The sequence below is a fragment of the Balaenoptera borealis genome, assembly GCF_965194805.1.
Source record: "Balaenoptera borealis genome assembly, chromosome: X".
Taxonomy (NCBI): domain Eukaryota; kingdom Metazoa; phylum Chordata; class Mammalia; order Artiodactyla; family Balaenopteridae; genus Balaenoptera; species Balaenoptera borealis.
In genome coordinates, this window is record NC_138881.1 from 92,155,641 (window position 1) to 92,173,593 (window position 17,953).

At 35.5% G+C, this 17,953-nt stretch overlaps 1 protein-coding gene and 1 long non-coding RNA gene across 4 annotated transcripts in view; one reads left to right on the forward strand and one right to left on the reverse strand.

The window, feature by feature from the left end:
- Window positions 1–17,953, forward strand: part of COL4A5 (collagen type IV alpha 5 chain) — a 236,266-nt gene that overhangs the window by 8,549 nt on the left and 209,764 nt on the right. The gene's annotated exons all lie outside the window — the stretch shown is intronic.
- LOC309620826 lies at window positions 1,685–8,462 on the reverse strand. Its single transcript, XR_014239674.1, has 2 exons — window positions 8,337–8,462; window positions 1,685–7,948 (listed from the first exon to the last, which is right to left on the reverse strand). It is a non-coding gene; the product is annotated as an uncharacterized lncRNA (long non-coding RNA).

Genomic DNA, 17,953 nt, shown 5'->3' on the forward strand with positions numbered 1-17,953 from the left:
GTCTTAATAATTTTTTTTCTATCTAGTACAGTGACTATAGAATTGATGCTCAATTGATTGCCAGTTGGTTGGCAGATTTGGTTCTATCCTCTAATGATTTTCTTTTTAAAATATAATCATTCCATCATCTCATCCCCTTCTGACAATAGCAACCATAGAACAGAACTGATTTTTGAAAATAAATTCTCTCTAATGAACATTATAAATGAACCACCCAACCACTTAACTAAATCCTCATTACAAAGATTGTTTTTAATAGCAGTAATTCTTGAGGTGTTTTGGAGAGGCATCTTTAGTGTGATCTCTGATACATTAGCTTCTTTCATTTTAACCAGATTCTCATTTTATGCATCAATGCTTGAGTTTATTTACCTTCATAATCTGTACAGGTCCAACTGCCCTTGGTTCCTTTAGAAGCTTCTGCTGGCCTTTTACCAAAAGTGTAGTCTGTGATGGTACCTGCCACCCTGTTGAAAAGGGAACCTTAAATCCCTTGCTATTTGCTAACCAAAGACAACCAAAGGCAAATGTTATAAAAGAAACAAGTTTTTGCTAAATTTAATTTTTAACTTAAAAAAATTTTACTAGATCATTTGCTTTACTTTTTAACTTGTAGAGAGACTTAAGCACCTTTTTTGAGCAAGTGCTAGTCAGGTTAATGGAATTGGTTTTATGACAGTGAGTACTAAAATAGAACTGGAAGAAATTCTGTTGGCATTTGTATCATCTTATAATTCAGTCAAATGACACTCTTCATATATGTTAAGAGAACTGGCTGATTTGCTTCCAAAATTTCTTATAGTGTGTGTGACATTAATGGAATCCTGAAGGAAATATTGGAACTTTGGCGGGGGAAGATGGTATTAAGAGTGGGACACTAGTGAAAAATTGTTTCGTGTATTCTGTATTTTGAGCTCTCCAGGACTTGCTAAAGGAGGAGAAGTCCTTCTCTGTCCATAATCTCATAATCTAATTGATGTAGTAAAACATTCCTGTATGTGAAAGGCATAGTAGTGCCTGTTTATATCAGGTTGTTTTCTGTTGCAAGTGGTAGAAAACACTAATTCAACTGCCTTAACAACAGAGAAAAATTTTAGCTCACATTACAAGAAGTTTGGAGGTAGAGTACCTCCAAACTTAATTAATTCAGCCAAATAGTGACCCAGGTTCTTTCCACTTTCTCCTCTGCCATACTCTGCCTATCAGCTTACTGTCTCAGATTCGTGCCCCTCATACTTGCAAGATTGCTGCTGCAGTTCCAGGGATCACATACAGATGCCACAATGCCCAATAGAAGAAGAGTATGAACTGTTCATTTGTGTCCCTTTTTATCAGCAATGAAAACTTTCTCAAGAGTCCCATACCTTCACCCTTACATCTGATTGGTTAGAATTGTATTACATGTATATGTTTACACCAGTACATTGGCAAGTGGAATAGGACCATAAACGTAGAGTTAGACAAGTGACTTACACTGCCACCTCCCCCTGCAACACACCAAAGCACATTGCTGCCTGGAAAAGTTAGAGGATGGGAAAATTTGAATAAAATCAAGGTTCTTTTAGGAAGGAATAAATAGTTCCTGCTTCACAACCTCATGAGTTTGTTGTCAGGATCAGTTGACTAAAAGATTTGTAAGAATTTGATGTATTTGTTAAATGTAAGATGTATATCTTTTTTTAAAAAATAAATTTATTTTATTTATTTATTTTTGGCTGTGTTGGGTCTTCGTTGCTGGGCGCGGGCTTTCTCTAGTTGCGGCGAGCGGGGGCTACTCTCCGTTGCGGTGCACGGGCTTCTCACTGCGGTGGCTTCTCGTTGCAGAGCACAGGCTCTAGACACGTGGGCTTCAGTAGTTGTGGCATGCGGGCTCAGTAGTTGTGGCTTGCGGGCTCTAGAGTGCAGGCTCAGTAGTTGTGGCGCATGGGCTTAGTTGCTCCACGGCATGTGGGATCTTCCCAGACCAGGGCTCGAACTCGTGTCCCCTGCATTGGCAGGCAGATTCTTAACCACTGCGCCACCAAGGAAGCCCATAAGGTGTATTTCTTAATAGGGAAACTAATGTTTTATAGAGTTGTACAAATGAAAGATGTTGGCTATTTACGTAACTATAGATATTTTAACGTTGGAGGGACATTAGGTCATTGGTTCTCAAAGTGTGGTCTGCAGACCCCTGAGATTCCTGAGATCCTATCAGTGGGAACATGAGGACTATTTGAACAATAATTTGAAGACTGTTTTGCCTTTTTCACTGTGTTGCCATTTGCACTGATGATGGGTAAGACAGTGTAGTATACCAAATTGTCCTCGTAGCTGTATTCTTCATAGTCTTGGAGGACAGAAAGCCAGTTTTACTTAACAATGTCCTCAATGTAGCATTGATTTTATTCAATCTTGACCCTTGAGTACAGATATTTTAAAATTTCTGTATGACAAAATGGGAATTATACAGAAAACGCTTCTGTATGCTGAAGTAACATCGTTTCTAGGAAAAGCTCTTGTGCTTTGTGAGTTGTGTGAGTTGGGGGCTGAACTAGCTGATTTTTGCCTGGAACACATTTTTACTTGAAAGAACAACTGAGACAAACTGTGGTTATTCAGACTTGAGTATTTGGCAGGAATTTTCTTGAAAATGAGCAAAGTGAGTCTGTCATTTCAAGGAAGACAACTGGCAGTGTTTGTTGCCAGTGAAAACATTTGAGCTTTTCAAGTATTAGAATTTTAGAAAACTTGAATCTTGAGTATGGGCTTGATAGCTTTCCAGAACTTAGCCTTTTCTAATGAGATTGGTAACTATATTAATGTGTATGATTTTTTTTATATTATGTAATAAAATGTGTTAACATTTGGAAGTTCTGCAAATCCCACTGAACTAATATTTTCCAAATGACTAATGCATGATGTTACAAAATCATGCATGGCTAAAAGATCCATTGAAAGACAAGTTAGATCAACCAGTTTTAACGTAATTGAGTACAAAAATTAAATAGATAAGGTATCAGATTCTATGTTGCAACTTAGCTTCTTTTAGGTAGACTCTTCTGTCTACCACTTGCAGAATTTTGGCATAGTATCAAAGAATATCTACAGTTATTTTAAAAGGGTATTAAAATACTCAGTTTTCCAAATATATAACTTCATGAAGCCAGATTTTCTTCATATATTTCAACCAAAACAACATATTGCAACAGAATGGATGCAGAAGCAGATATGAAGATCTAGCTGTCTTCTATCAAGGCAGACATTAAAGAGATTTGCAAAAAAGATGTAAAACAATCCCTCTTCTCCCTTTCTTTTTTGTTTTGGAAAATATAATTATTTTTCATGAAAATGCATAATATATGTTAACATGTAATGAGTTCATTATTTTAAAAAATATTTGTTTGTTTATTTATTTATTTATTTTGGCTGCACCGGGTCTTAGTTGTGGCACGCGGGATCTTCACTGCGGCATGCGGACTCTTAGTTGTGGCACGCATACGGGATCTAGTTCCCCGACCAGAGAGCAAGGAACCTGGGCCCCCTGCATTGGGAGTGCAGAGTCTTACCCACTAGACCACCAGGGAAGGCCCCTGAGTTCATTATTGTTGCTTTTAAATGAATAAAGAAATAATTATTTTAATTATTACTCAGTTTTATTTTATATGGTACATACTGATAGGTGTAACCCACATAAGCAAAAGCTTTGGGGTCCTCAGTGATTTTTAAGAGAGTAAAAGGGTCTTAAAAAGTTTGAAAACCACTACTCTACAGAGACCAGCTCCATCATTTTACAGGAAAGTGAAGTGATTGATGAAAGATGCAGCTTGTTAGTTGCAGAGGCAGAGAAGTAATATTATTCCATTCCTCTCTCCAGTATACCACATTGGCTTAGGGGTTGGTGATATGATTTTGTAATTTTATTCATCCTAGTAGATAGAGTTAAAATACCAAATAGAAAATGTACTAGATTGTACTTGTATCTTTCCTACAATCTTCAGTCTTTGTGGGTATTGCAAGTCAGAAACATTCTCACTATACATACCACAGCAGAGGAGACCCTGATGAAGAAAGACTATGAGCTAAAGTTAGTTATTTTTAGATACCAAATTGGAAAACCCATAAAGCCAGAGTTCTTGGCTTACATAGCTTTGTATTCGTCACAGTGTATAGACTGGTTCCTTGTATGTAGTTGATTCTCAATAGCTAATTGTTGAATGAATTTTGAATTTTGGGGAAGGGTAGATTTATTTGCCAAGAGGCAAGACCTAGAATCAATGAGTTAGGTTATAGGAACTCTTGATATCAATTAGTTTCTAGCCATTAAGCTATTTAGTAACAGGAATGACCCATTACTAAAAGTGCTCAAAGAGAGGGTAGATGCTACGTTGTCAGCAATACCCACAAAGTCTCTTTCCACTCTAAAATTCTATTGTTCTGGTTGTTAGAAGGAACTTTCTTTTTTATTGAGCTCAAATCCTTGTCTCTATAATTTTTAAGTAACTCTGAGGTATAATTGACATAAAATAAAGTGCACATATTTAAAGTGTACAATTTGAGGAGTTGTGACTTACGTGTACACTTGTGAAGCCACCAGTACATTAAAAATAATGAACATATAAATCACTCCTGGAGATTTTAATGCCTCTTGGTAGTCCCTCTCTCCCTTCCTACTCCTATCCCCCATCCCCAGGTTACCACTGATCTGCTTTCTGTACATTAATTTTGTTTTCTAGAGTCATATAAATGGAGTCATATGTACACTTTCTTTGTTTTGGATCTGTTTTTTCAGCATTTGAGATTCATCCACATTGTAGTGTGTATCCGTAGTTCATTATTTTCTTGTTGAGTAGTATTCCATTGTATGGATATACCACACTGTGTTTTTCTGTTCACGTGTTGATGAATATTTGGGTTATTTACAGCTTGTCTATTACAGGTAAAGCTTTTATGAACACTTTAATTTTTGCATTTTAACAGTTATTTTATTGAAGTGTAATTTACATAAAGTGATATGTACTAATCTTAGGTGAACAGCTCAAATATATATATTTTTAATTGTATACACTTTGGTAACCACCATCCAGGTCAAGATATAGAACATTTCCATTACCCAAGCTCCGCCATGCCCCTTTCCTTTCAGTGCCTTTTGTGTCTTCTATAAAAATTTTTATACTCCAAGGTTGCAAAGATATTATCATATGTTTTCTTCCAGAATATTTATAGTTTCAGTTGTATTTAGGACCATTTTTTTTCTATATAGATAACCAGTCGTTCCAGTACCATATATTGAAAAGAAATACCTCTTTTCATTGATTTGGTTTGATGGCTTTATTGAAAATCAGTTGAATGTATAGGTCTAGGTCAGAACTTACTAGTCTGGTCTGTTGATCTGCTTGTCTATCCTTATTCCAATATTATGCATTCTTCATTATTTTGGCATTATAATAACGCTTTAAATTTTGTAGTATAAGTCCTTCAAATTTGTTCTTTAAGATTGTCTTGACTATTGTCTTGAATGTTTATTTTATTCCATATAAATTTTAGATTCATCTTGTAAATTTTTACTAAAAAACTATTTGAGGTTTTGGTAAGGATAGCAATAATTCTATGGATCAATTTAGGAACAAGTGAAATCTTAAAATTATTGATTTTCCCAATCTGTTAACACAGTATATCTCTCCTTTAATTTAGATATTCTTTAATTACCTTCATCATAGAAGTCATGCTCAGCATTTGGTCAGTTTCTTCCTATGCATATGCTTGTATAGTAAATGATATAATTTTAAGAATTGTATTTTTAGTTGTTTGTTGCTAAGATATAGACATTCATTTATATATTGATCTTTTTACCCTAAGATATTACTATTTTTTCTTTTTCAGGGTATGATTTATATATTGTAAAATTCACCTATTTTATGCACAGTTCTGTGAGTCTTGACAGATGCATACAATAGTAAGTGTAGTCAATCAAGATATAGAACAGCATTGCTAAGATTATTCATTAGGTTCTAGTAGTTTGTATTTTCCATGTACATAATCATATCATCTGAAAATAGAGTTTTTTTTTTCATTTTCAATCCATATGCCTTTTTCTGCTCTCCACCTTATTGACTGGCTAGGACTTCCAGTACGAGTTTAATAGAAGTGGTAAGAGAAAATATCCATTTTTTTTGCACTCTATCTTTTGGGGAATATATTCACTATTTCGCTCTAATGTTAGCTTTAAGTTTTACAGAGTAACAGATTGAGGAGCTCCTATCCCATTCCTGTTTGCTGACATTAAAAAAAAATGTTAAATTTCATCAAGAACTAATTTGCACCTATTTAAATGATCATGTTGTCAGGGACTCAGCTGAACTGCTAGGTGTCTTAGTAGCCAGTTAAAACAAGCAAGCCAAAACGAAAATAACAACCCCTTAATTGCTTATTATGATTGATAAGCAAGAGACTAAATCAGGGAAAGTGCCAACTCCCCTTCCCTCCAATTTACACTTTTCTCCATGCAGTGACTGCAGGTCTGGGGAATCAGCACAGACTTGGGGATCAGGTCATCTCACTGATGAAGGAACCTCAAACAAAAAGCTCCTGCAGTTTTAGGGAGCTGGAGACCTAGGAGAGGAAGAGGAGAAGTGCTATGAGTGAGAAAGGTACTGAGTACTGAGTCAGATGGAGAAAATTGTCTTCAGAGTTTCCCCACACTTCCTCTGCTATGAATGTTGTGAACAAGTCTTTGTGTGGACATACATTTTCATTTTTCTTGGGTAAATATCAAGGAATGGAATTGCTGGGTTGTATCATAAGTCTATTTTAAATTTTACAAGAAACTGCTAAATTGTTTTTTAAAGTGGTTTTACCATTGTACATTCCACCAATGTATAAAAGTCCTAGTTGCTCCTCATCCTAACCTATGTTTGCTACTGTTACTCTTTTTAGTTTTAGCCATTTTGATGTCTGAGTATTGCTACCTCCTTGTAGTTTTCTTATAGTTCTTTTTACTTATTTATATACAGTAAAATTTACTATCCTTGATATACTGCCTGTGAGTTTTGATAAAAGCATACAATCTTGTAACCACTGCCATAAACAAGATTCGGAACAGTTCCATCACCTCACAATGTTTCCTAATGCTGCCCCTTTGTAATTAGCTCCTCCACTTACCCACAGTTCCTGGCTATCAGTGATCTATTTTCTAATTCTATAATTTTACTTTTTTCGTAATGTCATATAGATTGAATCATCCAGCATGTAACGTATTGAGTCTTTTTTCTCTTAATGTAATGCATTTTAGATTTATCCATATGGTGTCTATCAGTAGGTCATTTCTTTTTTCTTATGTTTGAGTGGTAAGGGCTCTTACATATTTGGATACAACATCTTTGTTTGATATATACAAGTTTTGTGGATGTGTTCTCCCATTTGGTGGCTTGCCTTTTTATTTTCTTAACTGGTCTTTGACTACTCCAAGGTCGCCAAGATTTTCATCCATGTTTGCTTCTAAAAGTATTTTTAAAAAAGGAGTTTCAGCTTTTGACCCATTTAGTTGTTTGTGTATGGTGTTTGGTAAGGGTACTGGTTCAGTTTTTTCCCATGTGTTTAACTAGTTCCAGCACCATTTTTTGAAAAGAATCCCTTCCCCATTTAATTACTTTGGTACCTTTGTTGAAAATTAATTAACCATATATGCGTGGGTTTATTTTTGGACTCTAATAAATTCCTCAATCTATATGCCTACACTTAAGGTAATAGCAGACTGTCTTCATTACTGTAGTTTTATAGTAAGGCTTGAAATCAGGTGGTGCAAATCCTCCAAATTTGTTCTTTTTCAAATTTTTCATTCTCCTCCTCCTCTCCCTTCTCCTCTTCCTCCTCCTTTCCCTTTCTTCCTCTTCCTCCTTTCATCCTTCTTCTCCTCCTTTGCATTTCTATATAAAATTTGCAGTCACCTTGTCAATTCATACAGATAAACCTCCTGTAATTTTTTTTTTTTTAAGGAAATGAAATGTGATAAGAGTTACGATGATCACTGGAGGGGAATGTAGATTGAGAAAGCATTTCTTGTTTTTTTTTTTAAAATGTATTTATTTATTTTTGACTGTGTTGGGTCTTCGTTTCTGTGCGAGGGCTTTTTCTAGTTGTGGCAAGCGGGGGCCACTCTTCATCGCGGTGCGCGGGCCTCTCACTATCGCGGCCTCTCGTTGCGGAACACAGGCTTCAGACACGCAGGCTCAGTAGTTGTGGCTCACGGGCCTAGTTGCTCCACGGCATGTGGGATCTTCCCAGACCAGGGCTCGAACCCGTGTCCCCTGCATTAGCAGGCAGACTCTCAACCACTGCGCCACCAGGGAAGCCCAAACCTCCTGTAATTTTGAATGGGATTCTGTTTAATCTGCAGATCATTTGGGGGAAAATTGATATCTTAACAGTATGCAATATTCTGATAAATGAACATGGTATATCTTTCTGTTTATTAAGTTGTTCTTTTTTTTTTTTTTTACTTACTAGATTATCGATTTATTATGAAAGAATAGAACTCAGGAACAACCAGATGGAAGAGTTGCACAGAACAAGTTATGTAGGAAGGGGCACGGATCTTCCAGGCTCTCAGTCACTCTCCCAGCACCTCCATGGGTTTACCAACCCAGAAGCTTTCTAAACCCCGTCCTCTTGGGCTTTTAGGAAGGCTTCATTACATAGGTATGGCTGATTAAATCATTGGCCATTGGTGATTGAATTCAATCTCTAGCCCCTTTCCCCTCCCCAAAGGTGTGGATGGAACTGAAAGCTCCAACCATTTAATCATGTGGTAGGTTCCACTTGCCCCCAGCCCCCATTTTTTTTTTTTTTTTTTTTGGCTCTGTTGGGTCTTCATTGCTGTGTGCCGGGGTTTCTCTAGTTGCGGCGAGCGGGGGCTACTCTTCGTTGCGGTGCGCGGGCTTCTAATTGTGGTGGCTTGTTATGGAGCGTGGGCTCTAGGTGCGCGGGCTTCAGTAGTTGCGGCGTGTAGGTTCAGTAGTTGTGGCACACAGGCTTAGTTGCTCTGCGGCATGTGGGATCTTCTGGGACCAGGGATCGAACCTGTGTCCCCTTCATTGGCAGGCAGAGTCTTAACCACCACACCACCAGGGAAGTCCCTGGCCCCCATTCTTTTTTTTTTTTTTTTTTAATTTTTTTTTTTAAAGTTTTTATTTTTCTGTAAACATATCTAAATAATTCTTTTACTCCTTTTCAGCGTTTACATTTCCTTCAGTTTCAGTGTTTTTCTTTTTTTTTTTTAACATCTTTATTGAAGTATAATTGCTTTACAATGGTGTGTTAGTTTCTGCGAGGTGGATGGAGTTAGAGTCTGTCATACAGAGTGAAGTAAGTCAGAAAGAGAAAAACAAATACAGTATGCTAACACATATATATGGAATCTAAGGAAAAAAAAAAAAAGGTCATGAAGAACCTAGTGGCAAGATGGCAATAAAGACACAGACCTACTAAAGAATGGACTTGAGGATATGGGGAGGAGGAGGGGTGAGATGTGACAGGGTGAGAGAGTGTCATGGACATATATACACTACCAAATGTAAAATAGATAGCTAGTGGGAAGCAGCCGCATAGCACAGGGAGATCAGCTCGGTGCTTTGTGACCACCTAGAGGGGTGGGATAGGGAGGGTGGGAGGGAGGGAGATGCAAGAGGGAAGAGATATGGGAACATATGTATATGTATAACTGATTCAGTTTGTAGTAAGTTGTTCTTTAATTTCTCTCAGCAATGTTTTGTAGTTTTCACTGTGTAGGTCTTATACATATTTTGTTAAATTTATCCCTAAGTATTCCTGTGTTTGAATAGTATTATGTAGTATTAATAGTATTAATAGTATTGTATTTTATCTTCTATTTTCAATTATTAGTGTATCAAAATATGAGTGTTTTTTTTCCTATTGACTTAAATACTATGATCTTGCTAAATTAATTTATTATTTCTGGTAGCTTTTTAATGAATTTCTTAGAATTATCTACATAATGTGATTATATCTTCTGTGAATTAAGATATAAGATAGATTTACTTCTTTCTTTGTAGTCTGCACACTCAATTTCCCCCCTTATTTTATTGTTAGGACCTTTAGGAGAATGTTTTAAGTGTTGAAACCACCGTCTTTGCTAACTTTTCCCAATGTATGAAAACATTTGTTTCACATACTTTATAGAGTTTTTTGGTTGTTTATGGCAAGATGGCAAGTCCAGTAGCAACTGTTCCAACATAGCCTGCTTTCATTTCTTTTGATAACACTGCTGTGAACATTGCTGAACAAAATTATTTGCTTTTCAGATTATTTCCTTTGAGTAGACTTCTAAAACTAGATATTGTCATCTGTATACCTATATCTGTACCTGTCTATCTGTCTACCTACTTATTATCCATCCATCTATCTATCTATCTAAACTTACAGTATAAGAGTTACCTTGGAGGGGACTCCCATGGTGGTCCAGTGGTAAAGAATCTGCCTTACAATGCAGAGGATGCAGGTTCGATCCCTGGTCAGGGAACTAAGATCCCACATACCGCAGGGCAACTAAGCCCGTGTGCCACAACTACTGAGCTCGCGCAGCTCAACTAGAGAGCCCATGTGCCGCAAACTACAGAGCCCATGTGCTCTGGAGCCCATGTACCACAACTAGAGAGAGAAAACCCGCACGCCACAACTAGAGAGAAGCCTGCGCGCCACAACGAAGAGCCCACATGCCACAGTGAAAGATCCCGCATGCCTCAATGAAGATCCCATGTGCCGCAACTAACACCCGACACAGCCTAAATAAATAAATAAATAAATAATCTTTTTTTAAACAAAGAGTTACCTTGGAATGGAATTGCTGGGTCATATAGTAGTTCTATTTTTATTTTTTTGAGAAACTTCCATACTGTTTTCCACAGTGGCTGCACCAATTTACACTCCCTCCTTTTTTCTACATCCTTGCCAACATTTGTTATTTGTGTTTTTTTTTATTTTTGATGATAACCATTCTGACAGATGTGAGGTGATATCTCATTGTGGTTTTGATTTACATTTCCCTGATGATTAGCAGTGTTGAGCATCTTTTCATGTGCCTGTTGGCTATCTGCATTTCCTCTTTGGAAAAATGTCTGTTCAATTCTTCTCATTTTTTAATTGGATTGTTTATTTTTATTTTTGATGTTGAGTTGTATGAGCTGTTTATATATGTTGGATATTGATCCCTTATTGGTCATATCATTTGAAAATATTTTCTACCATTCCATAGGTTGTCTTTTTGCTTTGTCAATGGTTTTCTTTGCATTGTTGTGCAAAAGCTTTTAAGTTTAGTTAGGTCCCATTTGGTTATTTTTGCTTTTATTTCCTTTATATGACTTGACAATTCCACTCCTGAGTATATATCTGGAAAAAACAAAAACACTAATTCAAAAAGATACATGCACCCCAATATTCATAGTGGCATTATTTACAGTTGCCAAGGTATGGAAGCAACCTAAGTGTCCATCCACAGATGAATGGATAAAGAAGATGTGGTGTGTGTGTGTGTGTGTGTGTGTGTGTGTGTGTGTGTGTATATGTGTATACATATATATACACACACACACACACACACACACAGACATATACACACACAATGGAATGTTACTCAGCCATAAAAAAGGATGAAATAATGCCATTTGCAGCAACATGGATGGACCTAGAGATTGTTATACTGAGTAAAGTAAGTCAGACAGAGAAAGACAAATAACATATGAGAGATTGTTATACTGAGTAAAGTAAGTCAGACAGAGAAAGACAAATAACATATGATATCACTTATATGTGGAATCATAAAAAGGCTACAAATGAACTTATCTACAAAACAGAAATAGAGTTACAGATGTAGAAAATAAACATGGTTACTGGGGCGTAAGAAGGGGGAGGGATAAATTGGAAGATTGGGATTGACACACATTATATATTCACTAAAATAGATAACTAATAAGGACCTACTGTATAGCACAGGGAACTCTACTCAATACTCTGTAATGGCCTATATGGGAAAAGAATCTAAAAATCAGTGGATATATGTATATGTATAACAGACTCACTTTGCTGTACACCTGAAACTAACACAACATTGTAAACCAACTGTACCCCAATAAAAATTTTAAAAAAAGAACAGAAGACTAGGGTCATTCCTATAGTTTTTATTTCCTATTACCTTATTTTACTTCATTTAGGTGTCTTATTTCTCTTCGATAATATATGAAACAAAGAATTAAACTATATGTAGGACTAATATTGGGTAACTGATAAAAATATTTTAGAAAAAAATACAGTTCAGTTTATTTTGAGATGAGGAAGACACTTTTTCTAACTTTCCTTCATTTTGACTTAACTTCGTAGGAAAAATGCTTGAACGATGACCCTGTAGGAAATGGCCCTATCCATTTTGAGTTAATATGATTTAATTTAGTTTCAGGAAGCCTTCTGAAATGTGAAGCATTTATTTAAGCTTTAGTATCCCTTCTGATTAGTTTTCCTAGCTGGCTATAAATGAGCCAATTTTCCCTAGCTTTAAGGTCATGTTAATTTTCATTGTTTTGTTTCAAAATGAAGGAGTCAATTCCTTTTATGTTTTGATTTTTGAAATAAGCTACACAATTTTTTCAGATATGGGTATGTTGAAAGTTTCCACTATCTGGCAAGATTCATCTCCCTAGATTTCCCCCCTCCCATTTTCCTCACTCCTTAAAGGTACTAAATATATTTTGGAGGAAGAAAAATAATATCTTTTTTCTTCTAGTTCTTATGGTCAGTTGAGTTCCTGGGTTTTTAATTTAAAGAAAAATTTTTTTACCTTGGAGTGAATGTACTCAATTTATAGTAATTTGGTTCATAGTGAATAAATGCATCCCTAGCTCTTCTCTCAATTCTATTTGCTTGTTTATCTTTTACAGCTTATTTAGGCATTTCATTTTTCTCCACAGTTGCAGTAAAGACTTTTTTTTTGTTATAGCACAAGCTTATTAGACCTTATCATAGCCTTCATGCCTTCATTTGTGTATACTGTATAATGGAAAAAACCACAGACTAATGTTGTAAAGTAACAAGTGAGATTAAACTGAGAAAGGTCACCTTTTTTAGAGGCGGAAAAAGAGGTTCATCCTCAGGGGCTTAGGTTTGTTTTGCTAACTAGTTTGAATGACACATTTGAATTTGCAGATTGACAACCATTATATTTAAAACATGAGCTTACAAACTTATCTGTATCCTAGTAGATTTTCACACCCATATTCTCATTTTTTCTGCACTCCATTATACCCAGATAGGGAAAGAGAAGTATCTTTTTTCTTCAGATGGTTAAATCGTTATAATTTGAAGTTGACAATATGCTAAAAAACAAAGGGGAGTTCAAAATCAGGTCTTTCTGATTTCCATGAGACATTATAAACATTTTGTTACTCAGGCTTTGTTTTAAAATCAGGTCCTAATTTATTTTGAAAAACTGAAAATATTCATAGGCAAGAGGGATTAAATTATTTCAGGTTATAATATTTTTCTTACTTCTGCTTACATGTCTACTTTTTCATCTGTATTCTTCATGGTACTTAAAAATTCTGTAAATATTTTTATTGGGTTTAAATGTTAATAAAACCATAAATTATTATGGAAGAAAAGTATATAGACATAGGTTTTCATAAATCACAATTAATGGAAATCTATACTCAGGAACATTAACTTGGTTTATTTTGGCTAGAATACTCTAGGGCATAAAGTTTCATCTCCTTTCCATACCATTGTCTTTAAGAATGCAATATCAGTCTAAACATGAAATTTTTATGTTGACAAAGAATTTCTCTATGATAAATGTTTATTCAAAATTAAATGGAGAAAAAAGATTCAGAGGATGATAGATTATGGGTCCTTATTTTTTTTTTCCTTGTCTATTTTCTCAGTTATCTATAGTAAATGTTTATTATTTTTGCAATAAACATGTTTTTAAAATATTGCATACTAGTTGACGGCTGTATATTTCAACTTTTTTTGGATTTAGACCATTTAACAACACATTTTAGAGTTTAGCCATTTTTGTGCCATTATTCCTGTTAAAGGAAAAGAAGGCTAGGTGAATTAATGAAAAACTAAAACAGGATTTTAATATTTTAATAAACATTTCAGGTCAGTTTTAGAGTTTTCCTTTACCTGTCTTTTTTTAAAGAACTTCAGTGGGTTTTTTTTTTAAGTAAAAAATTGCAGAGGCTGCCAGAATAACCTAATGCCAGTAGTAATTCTGTCATTGAACACTATGGAGAGGAGTTATCGTTAATTTGTATGTACTCTTTCGTGTAAAGTGTAACATGTATTCTCATCTTTTCCCCTCACTATTTACAAACACCTTCCCACTTTTTACTTTACCAACACTGAAAAGAGTGATATTGAATGCTGGATTCAACTTTTTCACTTATATTTGGAGCAAAATATGTAATGTATGTATGAAACCTGTGATTTTATTTTAAGGTCTCATAAATATATCCAAAATATTTAGATAAATTGACACAAAATTTGCGATAAAATAGAAATTCCCTCTTAAAAGGAAGACTTTTTTATTATTTTTTAAATAAATTTATTTTTATTTTATTTATTTTTGGCTGCGTTGGGTCTTCGTTGCTGCACGCGGTCTTTTCTCTAGTTGCGGCGAGCGGGGGCTACTCTTTGTTGCGGTGCGCGGGCATCTCATTGCGGTGGCTTCTCTTGTTGCAGAACACAGGCTCTAGGTGCGCAGCCTGTAGTAGTTGTGGCACGCGAACTCAGTAGTTGTGGCTCACGGGCTCTAGAGCGCAGGCTCAGTAGTTGTGGTGCACGGGCTTAGTTGCTCCACGGCATGTGGGATCTTACCCGGCCAGGGATCGAACCCGTGTCCCCTGCATTGGCAGGCGGATTCTTAACCACTGTGCCACCAGGGAAGCCCCAAAGGGAAGACTTTTAAACTTTACATTTTAGTTGAGTGTTTTCTGGTTGAATTAGGAATATTCAGGATTTGTAAAATATGTAGTAACTCTCTAATAAACACTTAAAGAAGGTATCTTAGTTTTTAATTACTTACAAGTTCTATAATTTATTCCAAAGCCTTAATAAATCATTTAAATAATGATTTAAGGCTGTTTATGCTGTTTCCCAGTTTATGCTGTTTCCCAGTATTGGTTGAAAATAATTGGATAATATTACTGTTATATATATAATATATATATAATGTTGCTGCTCTAATCCCCACCCCATTTTTTAATTTCCCTGAAGAAAAAATTGTGCCAGTCTCAGTGAGTGTCTGAGAGTTGACTTCATAGCCAAGATAGGGTGTTGTGGTAGTGAGATATACTTTTAGGGTTTATATTGATGAGAGGATGTACACTTTCTGAATCTGTCTAGAAGATGGTGTAAGTGAATGCAGCTGGGAAAAGTGAGAGTGGCATCCCATTAGGCATGTTGTACCCATCTTATTTTAGGATTCTGCACATTTCTTAGTCATTTCTTTAAGAGGTAGTCGGCATGTAGTGTGGGAGGTACATTCATCTTCTCCACACTGTTGCTTTAATGTTGCACTTTATCACAGCAAATTATTGGACAGAGCAGGATTTGGAAGTTAAGTTATTCTATAGAACTGGGGTAGAGAGAGACTGCTCAGAGAGTTTATCCTGAGTAGCAAAGGGTCAGGAATTAGAATGGTGGATAGCTTTAGCATTTTGGTGTTTTGCAGTAGGTAGGACAGATTCCTCTCTTTTTTGTGGCAGTGCAAAACCCCTGCAATGGCTAGTTCTAAAGTTACCATGGTAGTATAGTGTAATGGTTTAGTTTAAAGCATGGACATTGACATCACGCTTGGTTTAAGTCATGACTCTTCCACCTACTAATTTGGCTAATATTATTGACCTAAAGTGTCTTAATGTCTAGCATATAGTAAGTGTTCAACAAATGATAACAGTGATTCTCCTGCAGGATCTGTAGTCTGTCTCAATATAATTTACTGAAATCTAGTTGCCTTTCTTAGGCATAGTAATTTGCTTTCCTTCTTGATTAGCTTTCTTCATCTCTGGTCTTTACCATGAAGTGGAAAAATGACTTAGAAACACTATTTTAGTTTATTTCTAGAGGTGTTGGCTAGACATTATGTCAGTTAAGTATGCCTATACCAGTATTTGATATATTAAAAACAGATATAATTTCATAAGTAGTGTTGTCTGACTAGAGATGAAATGGTCCAAAAGAGACAGGAAAATGGGGACGTGGGAGTAGTTGTAAAGGCAAAATTAAAACTAGCGTGTAAATAAGAAAGCAGGTTTATCTGCAGCCATAGAGAAAAACTATTAAAACTACTTAGCTCACTTTAATTTCCTAGGAAGCTTCCTAAGGTCCTTAATTATTAAATTATATATTTGGTTGAAACTAAATATTTAGATAGTTGTAGTATAGATATGCATGTCTGCATGCATGTATGTTACATATATGTAAATTTGTTATTCCTAAACTAATTTGGGGGGGGTTCCTTCTCACCTAAAGGAAATTTAAATAAATACTTTAAATATTTTAGGAAATACAACATACCATTTAGTAAATTTATGGGAACAAGTGAATAACTTAGCTATTCCAACAATGTTTTGCCTCCGCATTCCTTGGCGCAAACAGGGACCTCAGTGAAGCGTCCCTCATGGGAGTTGCCTGTGGAAATCTTACGAAGAGGTCCAAGTCCCAATTCAGGCTCCCTCCCTTCTATTTTTTAAAAGTCAACTTTATTGAAGTATAGTTTACATACAGTAAACTGCATTCATTTTAAGTGCACAGTTTAGTGAGTTTTGACAAATGTATATACCCTCAACAATCAAGATAGTGAATAGTTTCATCACTCCAAAAAGTTCACTTGTGTCCCTTCCCAGTGAAATCTTGCCCTGTACCTGTACCCTGGAAACCACTGATCTACTATCTTTTGCTGTGAACATTGGTGTACAGTCATCTTGTACACAAAATTTTCATTTCTCTTAGGTAAATACAAAGGAATGGAGTATATAATGTATTTAACTTTACAAGAAACTGCACAAATATTTGTCAAAATGATTTTACTGTTTTACATTCCTACCAACAGTGTATAGGAACTTTTTAATTATTGCTGAGTGAACAATTCAGTGGTATTTAGTACATTCACCATGTTGTGCAATCACCACCTCTATCTAGTTCCAAACATTTTTATTACTCCAAAATAAAACCTTGTACCCAATAAGCAGTTTCTTCCCATTTCCACCTCCCTCCAGCCCCTGGAAACCACCAATCTGTATTCTGTCTCTGGATTTACCTATTATGGATATTTCATACAAACAGAATCATACATTTTGTTTATCCACTCATCCATTGATGGACATTTGGGCAGTTTATGTTTTGGCATTTGTGAATAATGCTGCTATGAACATGTGTATACATGTATTTGTTTGAGTACCTGTTTTCAATACTTTGGGGTGTATACCTAAGAGTAGAATTACTGGCCATGTGGTAATTCTATCTTTAAGTTTTTGAGGAACTGTCTAATTGTTTTCCCACCAGCAATGTATTGGCATTCCAATTTCTCCACACCCTTTCAACACTTGTTATTTTCTGTTTTATTATTATTATTATTACCATTCTAGTTTGTTAATGAAGTAATTCTTTATTGTGGTTTTGATTTGCATTTTCTTACTGACTAATGATGTTGAGCATCTTTTCATGTGCTTGTTTGCCATTTGTGTATCTTTGGAAAAATGTCTATTTAAGGCCTTTGCCTATTTTTTAATTGGGCTGTTTGTCTTTTTGTTGTTAGGTTGTAAGAGTTCTGTTCTGTATATATTCTGAATACTAGACAAATACATGACTTCAAATATTTTCTCCCATTCTGTAAATTGTCTTCTTACTTTCTTAATAATATTAGTTTATGCACCATTTAAAAAGTTTTTCATGAACTCCAATTTAT